Source organism: Alligator mississippiensis, chromosome 11, assembly GCF_030867095.1.
Source record: "Alligator mississippiensis isolate rAllMis1 chromosome 11, rAllMis1, whole genome shotgun sequence".
NCBI classification, from domain to species: domain Eukaryota; kingdom Metazoa; phylum Chordata; order Crocodylia; family Alligatoridae; genus Alligator; species Alligator mississippiensis.
This window is the reverse complement of record NC_081834.1, coordinates 50,509,069-50,524,940: the sequence shown is the minus strand read 5'-3', so window position 1 is coordinate 50,524,940 and position 15,872 is coordinate 50,509,069. Positions and strand designations below refer to the sequence as shown.

The window sequence follows — 15,872 nt, the reverse complement described above, 5'->3', positions numbered from 1 at the left end:
GGAAATCCATGTCACTTTGAAACTCCCCCTACAGCTGTAGTTTCTTTTGAATAAAAGCTTCTGCTGACCTGACCCAAAAGTATGCTGCGTGTGTTTCCACAACAGTAGGAACAGGGAGGATGATAATACTCCCCTTCCCTGCAAGGACCTTGGCGAGGTTGAAGCCCACACTGTCGTGAAGGCAAGGACCCAGTGTTCTCCCTCACTCCTTTCCCCACAGGCAGGAAGGATTCTGTGCTGGGGCCAGCTAGCCAAGGAATTCCCTCTGCTCAGCTGGATGGCCCTTGGTGCAAGGAGAGGGGTTAAAAAAGCAATTAGCACTAGCAAGCAGGGGCAATTGGATTTGGTTGTGGGCAGCCATCTAACTCCCCACCCATGCTGCCTCTTCCCACTGCTGCTGGCCACTGCGCTGGGGCAGCTCTGACCTGGCTCAGCATGCTGCAGTCTGAGGTGTACATGCAAACAACACACCCAGGAGCAATCAATTCCAGTACAATAAGCACTGGCACTTTTTGCTCCACTTTACTTGCATGTGTAGATATGTGCACTCTTTAACCTGGCTTCTTTTTTCTTTAGATTGTGGATTTTTTCCTTAAAAGCAGCAGATTTCAATATCTTCCATGTTATAGTTGTGTCAGAGCAATGGAGCCATGATGGTCTAGATTTCATAGATTTCATAGACATTAGGGCCAGAAAGGACCTCTTAAGATCATCAGGTTCAGTTCCCTGACCCAGGGGCAGGATTCAGCTGGGGTCAAACGATCCCAGCAAGATAAGCATCCAACTGTTTCTTAAAAGTGTCCAGAGTAGGTGCTTGCACCGCCTCTACGGGGAGTCTATTCAAGGCCTTGGGGGCTCGAACAATAAAGAAGTTTTTCCGTATGTCCAGCCTAAAACAGTCTTGCAGGAGTTTGTGACCATTGGTCCTTACCATTCCTTGGGGTTATTCCAGATGTTTACATAAAGAGTTTTTACCCAAGTTTTTGTTCCCTCTGCTACTTAGCTCTGCTGCTTCTGCTTCTCTCACATAGACCTGAGGAAGGCTACTGTGATACCAAAAAGCTTTCCTATGTCTATCCTAACCATGCAGTTAGTCCAATAAAATATATCACCCACAACTATTCTTGTCTCTAATGTTAACTATTTGATTCCTGAGCATTTTAGCTGATAGTGTGGCCAAGGGGTAGGAATTAAATCATTAGGAGTGAGAAAGAAAAGTTGCTCCTAGGAAGGTAACACACAAAGAAGAGAATCTCAACAGCAGAGAGACAAAGAGAAATGAATGTAGGGCTGATTAAAATATATAAATGCAATAACTGCATAAAGCTATTCTCTCTCCTTGGTTTCTGAGAAATCACCTCCCATTGGTATTAGTCACAGGGGTAATCTAGTGTGGACAGGCATGAATATGTAGTCCTGAATTTCTGGCACAGTCCATAATGAAACACAAGATTCAGTCTGCTTTTCAAACTAAGGTTGACACTCCCAGTGTAGGCACAAAGCAGGCTGGATTTGCACCTTATAAACTAACTAAATCAGAACATAAGTTTTCACAAGCACAGGGTTTACCCTTCTCCAGTCCAAGAAAAGACCATTGAAAGTATTTAAAGGCCAACATTAAAAAAATACAACAGTCTGACAAAGACACAGTCTCCCTTCAAGGAATGTAGTAAAAAAAGTAATTTTCTGAAGGAAAATATCAAATTACCATCTTTTTAACACTTTGCCATTTAGAAGTCAGGGATTCAACTTCTTTTCCAATCAACACTTTTTTTTAAATGTCAATTCAAAATATTTTTTTTCAAATCAGCATTTTCCCATAAAGTTTCATCCCAGGGCCAAGTGGAAGTGGTTGCTTGGAAATGAGAAGTTTATTTTGTTTCAAGTAAATATCCCCTCCCCCCCGCCCCATCAACATATCTAGTTTTGGATGAAAATTGCAACATATTTCATATTTATGTTTCTCAATTAACTTCTGTTCCATGAAATAATTACACACACTGATTTGCCTCCTGTTTGTGCCAAAAAGCAGCTTTTACATATCAGAATTTCTGACCAGCTGCACCTGAATCAAAGGATTTGGGCATTGTCTGTATTTGGGCATTGTCAAGTTCCTTGAGTAGCGATCCCCCTGGGGTGATGAAGATGCTGCTGTTACCAGCCCGCCAGGCCCCAAATGCAGTGAAGTAGCCTCAGCTTGGCAGGGACTGCTACTGCATCACTGCTCTTCTCATTCCCCATTTCCTCCCCCCTGCTTCTTGGAGCTAAACCCGGAGTGGGAGAAGGGCTGGAAGGCTAAGTAGGCACACATACAGCCAGCTAAGGTGGGGGGAGTCCCAGCCAGCCTGGGGCTTTAGAAGGGACTGCAGGCTGCTCTGGGGTGGGTGTTGTTGGAAGGTTTATTTTGGTGAGTGTGTTTTGTGCAATGGATTTCCACTGCAAGGAAGGAGATCATGAATGGTTGGAGACAGCTGTACTTTCCCCATCCCAACACTTTTGAGAGAGGGAGGCATAGCTAGGAAGGGGCAATAAGTGTGTGTGAGGCAGGGGTGTGGGCATGAGTGGGAATGGGACAGAGTCTGGGTGGTGGAGGGGAATTATTTTCTTTTCAGAGGTATTGAATGTGGATTGGGAAGCTAGGGTGGGGAGTGCTCTCCTAGGGTAGAAGCAAGGGAGTGAGTGCTGTGGGATAGATTGCTTTTAAACTTTTTTAACTGCTTTGGAAACTATTGGGGGGGGGATTTTTTTTTAATGTAGAAATTTTTTTTAGCTTCTATATTTCTCTTTATTCTAAGTTGCCCTGAGTGTTTTGGGGAGCGGAGCATGTCAATTTAACAAATAAATACCTTTGCTATTGCAAGAGAAGGTCCTTTGGGTAAATGTGACTATCTCCTATTAGACCAACTAAATAGATGGAAAAACTTGATACTGTAAGGTGGTGATTCTCAACCTGGGTGTTTGCTGGGGTACTCCAGGATGCAGTGAGATCCTTTGAAGGGTGTCCCAGCAAATGTGGGAAGATAAACAGATAGAGGTAGGCTCAGGTTTCAGGTGGGAGGAGATAAACAGATAAAGGCAGGCTAAGGCTTTCCCTACCTTGCTGCTCCCTCTGCAAGGAGGTAAGCCCAGGAATAAATCAGTTTATTTTTTTTTAATGAGGTGTGTTGCTCAATCCACAAGTTATAGAGGGGTGGCTTGAGTCTATAATGGTTGAGAACCACTGATGTAAACCATGATTATTGAGGCTGGCTGGACATATAAACTGGATTATGCCTGGGTTTGGATAACAATGTTTCCATGCTGTATATAGATTATCTGAAGTAATGGCAAGATCCTTTTGGGTTTTGTTCCCCATAAGTAACTGATCAATAATTCCAATTTATCCATGTTTTCTGTGCGAGCACAGCAAACAGAAACATGACTTTCCCCCCCCCCCAACAGGTTGATTTCAGGACAGGAAGTTTAGCAAGCTAAGTGGAAACACCCAGTTCCTGCTGCAAAGAGAGCTGATTTCAGAGCTCTGAGAAACTAAACTTAAGCTGCTGCACATCCCGCGGGGAGCCATGGCCACTGGGAATCCTGTCCAGAGCCGCAGCATGGGGCATCTTGTTCCATCCTTCTGGATTATCTTAAAGACCCAGTCACTATAGGTTGTGGGCACAATTTCTGCCAAATCTGGATTGCCCACTGTTGGGAAGGAACAAATTAAGATGTCTCCTGTCCACAATGCAGAGAGATATATCCACAGCGAATCTTTAAGAACTGTGAGTTGGTGAATTTTGTAGAAATAGCTAAAAAACTGAAGGGGCAGGGTAAAAAAAGGAGTGGAGCACATATGTGGTGAACATGAGGAACCTTTGAAACTGTTCTGTTAGGAGGATCTGAAGCCTGTATGCCTTGTGTGTGACAGATCCAGGGAGCACAGGGCTCATTCTGTAATTCCTATAAAGGATGCTGCCTAGGCTTACAGGGTAAGATGTCTTGGGTCTGGCAATAGAGTCCTTAACTACGGATGTTTAAAAGGTGGTCCTTTCTGTCTGGAAATAGCCAATAGAAGTAAATTAGTCTGTATTGTTGCTGCTATTGTAATGAAAATGTAAGTGGCTGCTGTCAGCTAATACCTCCTCTCTGCCTCCCCTCACCTTTTTTTAAAATGTTTTCTTAACACATTATAGTGCTTTGTAACTCAGGAATGATAGTCCATGCAAGAGGGAGACAAAATGTGGATAATCTACCAGTGAAGAACAAATAGTGCAGTAAAGGAGACTCTTAGGAAATTCAAAGGAACCAAGGAGGGAAAACTGGGGTGGCTTTGGGCGTGCCTGCACCACTTCCCTGCTGTGTCTGAGGGTACTCCTGAAGCACATGTGCCGCCCTTCCACTCCTACTTGGTGTACCAAATTTTTAAAAAATGTTGTAGTGCCTTAGTGCATCCAAAAATGCATGCAAAGAAGCATGCTCAAGACAGCCTGACAAGGGAACAGGAACATGCACTCAGGAACACGCCAGACTTGCTGCAGTGCCTCATTTTCTGAGTCTTGGTTCATGGTGAACTTGGTTTTTTTGGGGCCTGCTCTTTACCACTAGTTCTGGTCTTGGCATGGGAGGCAGTGTAGACAAGCCAACCCTTGGCTCTGGGACTAGAAAGGCTCAAGCCAGTTAGTTCATTATTGGTTGCTACATATTAACCCCCACTAGGTGAGGCAGAAGGGTATGGGGCTTGGGACCCAGGTCCTTCATTTCCTGGGCAAGTGCCAGGAAACCACTAAGCTACTGGGCTGCAACCTGTCATTTAATATCCACTGCTCTTTCCTCATTTGCCTACACTGAACACCGGCTAACATGACTTTTTTTTTTTTACCTGGCTACTATTTCTGGGCATACCTGGGCTTAAACAAATAGCTGAGCAAGTATACCTGAGCATTATCCATGTAAAAAGAAGGCCCCAGAGGGCAGCCCTACTGAGCATGCACAGTAGCTGCATCTATGGTTGTATGTCCATACTACATCCATAGAACTGAATTGCAAACTGCTCCTAAGTGCCAAAATCAGCATTTACACAGCCACATAATTGTCATTGGGGCTGTAAGTGGAATAGGATCTCGCTGTCAGTGTTTTCATGCCTGAGCACCTCTTTGGGATCTTGCCCTTAGTTTCCATGCCTTCATAATTGGCATGTTTAAGTATCCTATAGACTAGTCATTCTGTTTTAGTGGCTGTGGTTAAGATAACCTGAGATAATTTGAAATGGAGGTGGAACATGCTATTCTTTCATTCTTGTTGCTGTACTAGGCAACACTAGTCCAGGCAATCAAGCAGCAGTGCAGGCAACATGTCATGGAGTGCGAGGTGTTCTGGGAACTGTAGTTCTCTACAGTGGAAATGGAGTCGCTTGTGCTGGGAAGGAAACTTTCATTCCTTTTATTGCTGTCAAAGCCCATGTTGGGAGGGCACCAGAAAAAATTGGGTAACTTTTTTTGCCGCCACCCCACCCCAGTATTGGTGAACGTCACTGTCACTCAGCAAAACTGATTCCCAACTCACTTGTGCTCTATGACATGTTGCCTGCATTGCTAGGTAAGATTACCATATTTACAGGTCCAAAAAAGAGGACACCTGTCTGGGATGGGGAGGGGAGGAATGTAATGGTGGAAGGGCAGGGACATGCTGCCCCTGCCCATTCTGTTGCCCCTCACTGACAAGCTACCACCCCAGCACTGCTGCCACCCCTCACTCCAGACCCACTGACCCCAGCCCTGCCAGTGCCCCTCACTTCTAAACAGCAGTACCCTGACCCCACCCCTTGCTGGTGCCCCTCACTCCTGACCCACAGCCCCCCTGGCACTGCCAGTGCCCCCCACAGCTCCCTGTAACCCTCCCAGCCCTGCTGGTACTCCTCATTCCTCCAGCCACCTGTGTCCTAGTGCTGCAGGTGCTCTGCACTTCTGATGTGTGTGGGCCGGGAGCGGTCCGAGGCTTTCCGGGGCACACGGCGGGCTGTGGCCAGGAGCCTGCAATGGTTGGGTGGGTACTTTTGCACGACAGACTAGAATTAGGCACGGACTCGTAGCGGTTGAACAAAGAAAACTTTACTTACACCGTAGATGGTCGCGGTGCAGGCAGGAAAACTTTCTTGAGTTGCAGTTACAGACAAACACACATGGAGTTTGCTAGGCTCCACCGAAGATACACACACGGAGTTTGCTAGGCTCCGCAAAACGAACACGAACAAGAGCTGTAGGAAACTCGAGCTTCTTGTTAACAAACCGGACAGAGCTCTGGATACCAAAATGAGAGTCCGAAATATGACTCTCGACGAGCGCGCAGGGTAGGGATACATCGGGATCGTTTGATGACGGGGAGAGATTCTTAGTAGCTGATCAGGCCACTAGTCGGTCCGAGATTTACGTAGAAATCCATGAGGTAATCATGGAATTCTCTCCGGAATTCTCTCGGATTTCTCCCGGAATTCTCGGAATCGGGGATCTCGGGGTCCTCCCGAGATTCTCGGAGATCTCCGGCTTGGGCGGATATTGCTCAAACCTCTTATACGGCTAGCAAGCCAATCACTAATCGCCATGTGGGAATAATTTAGAAACAGCCAATAGTGGGACACAAATTTACATACGGGTGGCGGGAACTCCTTTGCACCGGTGTTTTCTCTCTGCACCTGAGAACTGCACCGTGCAAAGAAAGCTCCATGTGGCGGGAAATAATTCTGCAGTGCCGAAGCGCACACACAATCATTGGGTCATGACAACATGCAGCCCCTGACCCTCCCAACTCTGCTGCCCAAGCAGCTTCCTTGAGCACACACCTTCCAGCAGCCTCTGGGGCCTGCACAGAGAGCATGGATCTCCTGACAGCCACTTGGCTTCGCCACTGCACCCAGCCTCGAGCAAAAGCAGAGGGAAAGGGAAGACCCAGACAGTTGCTGGCATTTTAAAAAACCCGCCCAGATGGAGCACAAGGGCCCCAAAAAGAGGACATGTCTGGGAAAATCCAGACATATGGTAACCCTACTACAGTGCATAGCTTGGAAGTGCAAGTGGAACCAGGGAGGGGAGGGTGAGGTGCCCCTCTCCCTTAAGCAGTGCCCAGGGCATGTGCCCCACCCACCCACCCACCCCAGTTTACACTACTGTTTGAAGTGTTGATAATATATCTATGTCTAAATCACAATTTTTTATTTCAAAGATCCTTGGGTATTCCTTCCTCTCTCATTTAAAATATACTAACTTGAAGTAATAAAAGGATATTGCCTCATTCTTTATGAATTTCTCTCAGCTTTTCTCTTTTTTTTTCCTCCCCCAGATTGCTTGTCAGTTGAACTGTTGAAAAAAAGGAGTAAACCTCTTAGACCAGATCAGAAAGGTAAATTTTTCATGTGACTACATTTCATGGGAAAATTCTCATGCACGATTTTGTTTTGCATTAGAAAACCTGTCCATGTTTCAGTGGTTACTATAGGACGTTTAGCTCTTTAAGAAAATGGGTACATTGGATAAAAAGGTGTTAACATCTAGTTCATTAAGACTGTGCTATTGGTTCATTTCTTTTTAACCACTTCTCTCTTCTCTCCTCTATGATTAACCACAAGTACTGATGCATTTAAACATAGTAATCCTTATCTGTGCTTGGAACCATTATGCTCATTATCCCACAGTTAACATGGTAGTGTTTTAATAGGGGGAAAATGGTATGAAAATCATTTTTTTCTATAATATTCTTTATTACAAAAATTGGGAAAAGTTACCCCAGATTCTTACCTTTCTTCCTCTTCAAACCCAAATTATGATGATGGAAAAACAGAAGTGTGAAGTATATACAACTCTTCTCACTTTTCTACTCAACTGTTGAACAGAGTGGAAAAAGAGAGAGAGCAAGTAAAAGATAGTTTCAATTTCAGAAATGTTATATACTACAACAAAATATCTGGTGCATGTCTTTCATAGTTTCATAGTTTTATAGTTGGTAGGGTCGGAAGGGACCTGAGCAGATCATCAAGTCCAACCCCCTGCCATGGCAGGAAAAGGTACTAGGGTCAAACAACCCCAGCAAGATATTCATCTAACCTCCTCTTAAAGACCCCCAGGGTAGGAGCCAGCACCACTTCTCTTGGAAGCTGGTTCCAGGTCCTAGCCACCCTGACTGTGAAGTAGCCCCTCCTGGTGTCTAGTCTGATGTCTTTGTTAGTTTATTTGTTTGGAATGAGAAGGGAGAAACACTGTCAATATTTTTTCCTCAATTTCTTTTAGTCTATCTTCCTACCTCTTCTCTCCCACCCAGAAAAGTAGGGATAATATTTTTGAATGCTAATAACTGAGAGAAAATAAATCTACATGACTCTTCTTCTTAGCTTAAAGAAAAAGAAATAACTTTCTGGAGAAATCTCCCCTCACTGGAAATGTATGGGATTAAGAAAAGGCAAGGAGGGTGGGAGGGAATTATGAATTTCATGTAGCTTTAAAAATTTGTTTTTCCTTTTCACTTGGGTGCGGGGCAGCGTGGGGGAGGAGGGGGGAAGCATTTAAAGGGAAAAAGTCTACCAGCTTTAGTTGATACATTTTTCTAACATAATATATATTTCCTGCTTTAAACAAGCTTTTACACGTGCAGGCTGGGGGCGAGCCGGGCCCGTCTTTGTGCATGCGGGCTGTGGCCAGCAGCCCGGGCATGCGGGGCCGGAGAGGACCGTGCGGCGGCAAGGCGCGCACGGGCTAGAATGTCACAGAGGCATAATGGTTGATTTAAAGATTATTTACTTACACCCAAGATGGTCGTGGTGTAGGCTGGACAGTTTCCAGGTGCAGCTCCGCTTAAATCCTCATTGGAGGACTACGACAAATTCGGTTCTTTGGCCCCGGAGTTGTTTAGGCTCCGCGGGTTCGGAAATTTCTTTCCCACGGAGTTGTCGAAGCTCCGTGGGCTCTGTTCGGTTCTCAGGCCCCGGAGTTGTTAAATCTCCGTGGGTTTGAAAATTGAGTATATAGGAAAGGGATACGTCTAGGATTGCGCTCGGCGACAGGGAGAGGCCAGAGGCTGTTTAGACCTCTGTTGCCTGCTTAAGAAATGCGTTGGGTCCGTGAGGATCCGCAATGCTTCGAGATCTTCACACTCTCCAAGTGATTTCTCTCCAAGTGATTTCTCTCCAACTTGGGCAGAAGCCACCCAAGCACTTTATACGGCTAGCAAGCCAATCGCTAGCCGTTACGTGTGCATATATTAGAGTCGGCCAATAAGGTGGCACGAACTCTCATACAAATGGCGGGAACTCCTTTGCACCGTGCATCTCTGAGATGCAAAAGAAATGCACCATGCAAAGAAAGCTACAAATTGGCAGGAAATCCCCCTTTGCACCGGAGTTCTCTTCCGCAGCAGAGAACTCCGCCGTGCAAGGAAACTGCAATTTAGTGGGAACATAATTTAGCGATGCTGAAGCACACACAAACAAAAACTCACAACTTTGGGTTGTGACATCCCCCCTTGCTGAGAGCATAGCTAAATTATACTATACACTCATCACTCTAGAACCTTGTCGTGAGTTGTCAAACGAACAGATAAGCAAACAAACAAATAAACAAACATAAAATTCGCTGCCCTGGGATTAAGTTACATAACAATCAAGAAACAATAATTAACACAAACACATAATCTGATTCATAACAAAATTGCACGATCACGGCTTCAGTGGACATCATGGTGAAGTTGCGCGTCAGGCCCTCACTTCTTTCAGTGATGTCATCCCTCTCAGGGTTCCTCTTCGACACGCACTCTGAGTCTCAGATCTGTAAACAGAAAACTCTCAAAAAATAGATTAATGATCTTATTCTACAGATTTAAACAGTTTTAATGGCTCATATTCTCAATTGGACGAAATCGTAGAGGATCCATCATCTGGCTCTTCTAAATAATGAAAACCTAACTCATAGGCCAATTGCCATTGGCCTGCATCTCCTAAAATCCGAAGCTGCCGCTTGTTGAGTCCGGAACGCTGTAGGAGAAATCCAAACATGTATCGCTCCTCTAAGGTTCTCAGTGGCAGTGGTGGAAGGTCGGATTCACGACGTCTAGTGCCTTGAGGTCCGGTTGGGTGTTGACAGTCCCGATCAAGAGACAATCTTGGCTCCATCAGGATACGCAGTCATGACAACTGACAAAGAAGATTACTTACAGGTTGGTTCACCATTGGACTGAGCAGAATCTGAAGGACGACGATGTTTTTCTGCCCATAAACCTCAAGGGAACTGTCTAGACTGTGAACGGTTACTGGAACGGTTCCAGGATCTCGTAGGTGACAATGAGGCCATGGTCTTATTCGCTGGAGTGATGTCAGTCCCAGCGCACATGCTCTGGGGTTCCAGGCACAGTACGAGACGCCGATGATTGCTAGCATAAGATGCTCTGCGCCGGTATATTCTGGCCGTCCTGCATGCCACACGTGGGCTTTCTGACTAATCAGTCCTGCAACAAGCGCTGGCAGTGGAATAGGCCAGTGAGTATTAACTGTTATCATGTCGATGTCAGTGACATGTCCTCTACTCCACGAAGCTTGTCTAACTAGGAAGCTTGCTTCTTCCTGGTTCAGCAGGTCGGATCCAAGTTCCATGACTAAACGTCCTAACCATACAGCTAGAGTCTCTTCAGGTTGGATTCTTGATGCTCTACACAAATCCTGCAACTCAGCTCTGGTGCGAGCATAGTAGGCAGTAGCAATTCGATCAGTCGTTGTTGTAGGGAAAGCTGTTCTTTCGGGAGTTGATGTTGTTATAGGCTGAACTGCTGCTGTGGGAGTTACTGCTCCTGTTGTTGCTTTAGGCAGGAGGGGCGGATGCACTCCTCCGCTTGACTCTCTCCTTTGTCAGCAGGAAGGTGTGGTCGGTAGGGGCGTTGCTGCGTCGCTAGGCGGGGTTGCCGGCGACGACACTGCGTCGATGGACGGAGTCGCTGACCGAACTCTCGCGGGTTCCTCCGAAGCTCCACCCTTCTTTTCCGGTTCTTCCACGCGGTCTCCCTCTTGCTCGGCACCATCTTGGACTGGCGTTTCAGGCTCCCTTTTCTCAGCCGCTTCTTTGACCGCTTGGATCGCCATCTGCAGCTGGGTTTTCAAACTTAAGTTCTTGTGCATTAGATTCATTACAGTACGAAATGTTGCACTACATTCTTCCCCCTTGTTGTACCACGGGGCCACCCTCTCATCTGCGGCTCGTTCCTCCGCTTCCAGGTCTTCGCGGAGCTCGGATGGTAGCTTGCGACCCCTTAATCTAGCCGCCACGAGGGGAGGGAACCGGCCGATCGATTCCGGTTCTTCACTCTCCCGAGCATATCATAGGCATCGGGCACACTCCAGGGTGAAAGTCGGGTTTGTTTCGCCCGCCGGGTTGGGTCCGGCGAGGGACACAGTATCGAGGGGTCTGAACAGGACCCGCTCGTCTCTCATTATACACCCGAACGCCGCGGGGAGCAAATACACTTCCCTCTCTCTCGGGGCTCCGTCTTCGGAGACTCCCTCTTCTCCCTGTAGCGACAGGCGTCCGCTCACAAATCTTTCACCCATTCTGCCCGCCTGGTGGTAAGCGATATGCGCCTCCATCTCCTCAAAGCTTTTCACTTGGCGTTGGTTATCACGCCAAGGGCAGTTCTGAACCAATTCTAGCTCTAGCGTGTCCTCTCCTGATCCCATCCTCGTCGCCACGTGCGGGCCGGGGGTGAGCCGGGCCCGTCTTTGCGCACGCGGGCTGTGGCCAGCAGCCTGGGCACGCGGGGCCGGAGAGGACCGTGCGGCGGCAAGGCGCGCACGGGCTAGAATTAGTCACAGAGGCATAATGGTTGATTTAAAGATTATTTACTTACACCCAAGATGGTCGCGGTGTAGGCTGGATAGTTTCCAGGTGCAGCTCCGCTTAAATCCTCGTTGGAGGACTATGACAAATTCGGTTCTTTGGCCCCAGAGTTGTTTAGGCTCCGCGGGTTCGGCAATTTCTTTCCCATGGAGTTGTCGAAGCTCCGTGGGCTCTGTTCGGTTCTCAGGCCCCAGAGTTGTTAAATTTCCGTGGGTTCGAAAATTGAGTATATAGGAAAGGGATACGTCTAGGATTGCGCTCGGCGACGGGGAGAGGCCAGAGGCTGTTTAGACCTCTGTTGCCTGCTTAAGAAATGCGTTGGGTCCGTGAGGATCCGCAATGCTTAGAGATCTTCACACTCTCCAAGTGATTTCTCTCCAAGTGATTTCTCTCCAACTTGGGCGGAAGCCACCCAAGCACTTTATACGGCTAGCAAGCCAATCGCTAGCCGTTACGTGTGCATATATTAGAGTCGGCCAATAAGGTGGCACGAACTCTCATACAAATGGCGGGAACTCCTTTGCACCGTGCATCTCTGAGATGCAAAAGAAATGCACCATGCAAAGAAAGCTACAAATTGGCGGGAAATCCCGCGTTGCACCGGAGTTCTCTTCCGCAGCGGAGAACTCTGCCGTGCAAGCAAGCTGCAATTTAGCGGGAACATAATTTAGCAATGCTGAAGCACACACAAACAAAAACTCACAACTTTGGGTTGTGACATTACACTGGAACCAAAATTTTCTGTGTGTGCCTGTGTTACCTATGGCAATTGCAAGCTAAAGCCACTAAAGCATTTCTGGGCATATGTGGACCAAATGATATTTCCCGTTTAGGTCAATGCAACTGTTTGTGTTTGCACAACCCAGGATTTCATGCTGCTCTAAATTCCATTTAGCACCTGAAACTAACACTACTCAGAGATGTTTTAATATGCGATGCTCTCCAGTTATGCTGCTTCAACTATGGATTTGCTCATGCAAACAGCCAGAGACTCCAAAGACTTCTATTTAATCCCCTTCTCCATGAAGGGGCACTGTGCTCTGGCCTCTAGCCAGTAGGTGCTGCTGTGCTTTCCTTTTTTACCCTCCTTCACTCTTCACTCCTCCCTCCCTCACAGCATGCAATTCAGGTCGGGACAGGTCCGCTCAGACCAAATATTATTTCAAAATGGGGGAGACAAATAATGCCTTAATTTTCTACCCTCTCTTAATTCTTCTGCCCCGCCTCTACTACCTATAGTGTATGTCCTGCGACACCTTGCCCCCCGTCATGTGCCACCACTGCAGTGGACATAGCTCCTGACGACAGCTGCAGTATCACTGTAATGGTAAGTTTTTCCAAGTAGTTTGAAACTTGGGAGTGAGTGATTACATGACTTCCTTCAATATTGGAAACCTTCTGAACTCCATCGCATTCCATTTCAGACCCATGACCAAAAGTCCAGGGGCAGGGTGCTGCCTGCAAGACCTGATGCCCAGGATATGCAGCATCCCGGGTCATATTTAGGCTATGTCCCACCAACTTTGTGTGTGGGCACTGTGCACCTGGCGTGGAGAAGACAGTGTTCCGCAGTCACCGTTCCTCTGGTTGTATTAGCAGACACTACCTACCCCCTAAAGCCCTGGCTTATGGAGCCTTATGGAGGCTGATGCTGACCTGGAGAAGCTGGTTTTTAACTACTGCCTGAGCAGTTGCAGGATGGCTGTGAAATGTGCATTTGGCTGACTGAAAGAACAATGGAGGGCACTTATGTGCCAGCTGGAGCTGGAGCAAGAAAATATCATGACCTCTGTAGTGGCAGCCTACGTGCACAATATCTGTGAGAGCTGCGGAGAGGTTTTCAAGGAGTCATGGGAAGAAGTGCAACAGGCAGTGGCCAAACAACAGAGACATGTCTGGGCAGCAGCACAGGGACCAAGGAGATATCCTCAAGGACAGACTGGTGAGGCCGCCCTTGTGCGTGATTGTCTGGCAGGATATATTGCTGACAACAACACCTAGGAGGGCTTTGTTCTTTCTCTTGGTTATGTTAAAATAAATTCATATACACTTTAAATCTGTGTCTGCCTACAGGGGTGTGCAGTGTTGCTGACAGGGGGCGGAAGGGAGGACGATCAGGGGAAGGGGGAGGAAATCTGGACTGGGTAAGGGTTTGCTGCTTCCAGACTGTGAGTGGCTTGTGGGAGCGGGGCATTATGCACCATCACCCACATCTGAATGAGCTCCACCCCTCATGTGTGTGAGAAGGTTAACTATTATACCTCTTGGTAGACTAAGTGAGTGGGGGACCAAGATGAACAGCAACCCACATTTTCCAAGACATTTATAAAACAATTCACAACACACCTCCAAAAGCCGTATGTGGCACTATACAAGCGGACTGACAGTGTACCTGGGCAGGGAACAGGAGGGTTCCAGTGGGAGTCCCCATTAGAAACCATATGAAGATCAATGAGCTCAGGAATGCTGGGAAATGTAGTCCAAAAAAAGACAGAAGAGCTCACCACCAACATCGACAGCAATTGCCAATCAACCAGGTGGCAACAAACACCCACCCACCCACTACTCTAAACCCTAAATATTTTATGATATCATAGCAGTTATCATAGCAGCTATAGTAAATAAAAGAAAAAACACATATATTTGTAACAATGTTGGGATGGGAAGGGAAAGGAACAGGAGGGGAGGATTCAAGTGGCTTGTCTTTGGGATCCCGATGGGGTCTTTGGGATCCCGTACTGACAGAGAGAGAGCAGACTGACCAAGCATAGGCAGGTGCAAGTGACAATTTTGTGGTGACCATGACTGTGCCCAGGGGAGACTCCCAGTGAATTAGGACTGCCCAGTTAGAATCTGGAGTGGGGACTGAGCAGTTCTCAAAATGAAGTCATTAGTATCTAGGGCCCTAAATCCTAGAAGGCTAACAGATCTCTGGATTTTCATATGCCTGGATAGCATTACGTGCTCATGGTTGAACAGCAAATCTCATCACCTTTAGTGTTCACTCTGTTTGCCAGTAGTATCCGTGATCCTGAAGGACGTTGTGGAGGGCTGTAGTTTTTAGCAGGCAGAGAAAATGAGATGGGGAGACCCAAGGTGGGAAGAGGGTTGTAGTGGACAAATAAGAACTGAACAGTGCTGGAGAGGAACAGGAATAATTTAATGGGAAGGGAGAAACCCCAGTAATCAGCAACAATAAAGGGGAGTCAGAGCTAAAAGGGGGTGGAGGAGTAGGAGTGATCTGGGGGGAAAGGTTGGAGAACAATGTATAGAATAAATTAAAGGGGTAGGGGTAAAAAGAGAGACGTGGGAATTGAATATCCTGTTGAAAAGAGGCTGTACACTCATTGGGTGTCTACATAGGACAGTTGTTCCAGTCTTATTTAAATCGGATATTAAAACTGAATTAGCTAAACAAGTTCCAAACCTGCACTTTTGTCTGGAAACTCCTCTACATTTAAAGACCATTTTGATTTAGCTTTAACCCTAAATTGATTAGGAAAAGTTTAAGAAAAGGTGATCTTACATGGAGGGAAGAGAATCCTGAAGCTTTTAGCACCAGTTGAAATCTGCTAATTGCCAGTCCTATTAAAAATTAAACTGAGGTGATTCTGAATCCACTGGTTAATGAAAATACCATGATTTATTTGTTTTCCTATTATGGCTATTCTTAAATGTCAGTTACTGTAAGTATGTAATTTGTATTGGTGCATGAAATTGCTCTGCTCAAAGTACCTAGCCTGGATCTTTCTTTGAAAAGCCCCATGTCAGTTTCTGTTTCTTACTGAAAATGCTGGTTGTGCTAGTTATTAATTAATTTATACAATTCATGAATAATGGTTCCTCCCCACTTGCACTATTCCAAAATATTCTCACCATTTTGAAGCCAGAATAGTTGATCCAAGCATTACTTCTTGCAACCTTTTAGATTTAGTACCTTTTTAATATGTATTTCCTGCAAATAAAAGCTTTTAAAATGTCTGTCCTTTCCTAGTCTCTTTTCTATTCCATATATGATTTCAGAGTAGA

General features: G+C 46.4%; 2 long non-coding RNA genes across 2 annotated transcripts; one reads left to right on the top strand and one right to left on the bottom strand.

Annotated features, from left to right (window-relative positions):
• The first annotated feature begins 3,566 nt into the window (after positions 1-3,566).
• LOC132244084 (uncharacterized) lies at positions 3,567-13,355 on the top strand. Its single transcript, XR_009455678.1, has 4 exons — positions 3,567-3,764; positions 7,315-7,374; positions 13,083-13,170; positions 13,268-13,355. It is a non-coding gene; the product is annotated as an uncharacterized LOC132244084 (long non-coding RNA).
• Positions 7,167-13,096, bottom strand: LOC109285229 (uncharacterized). Its single transcript, XR_002092902.2, has 2 exons — positions 7,770-13,096; positions 7,167-7,331 (listed from the first exon to the last, which is right to left on the bottom strand). It is a non-coding gene; the product is annotated as an uncharacterized LOC109285229 (long non-coding RNA).
• Positions 13,356-15,872: the final 2,517 nt, after the last annotated feature.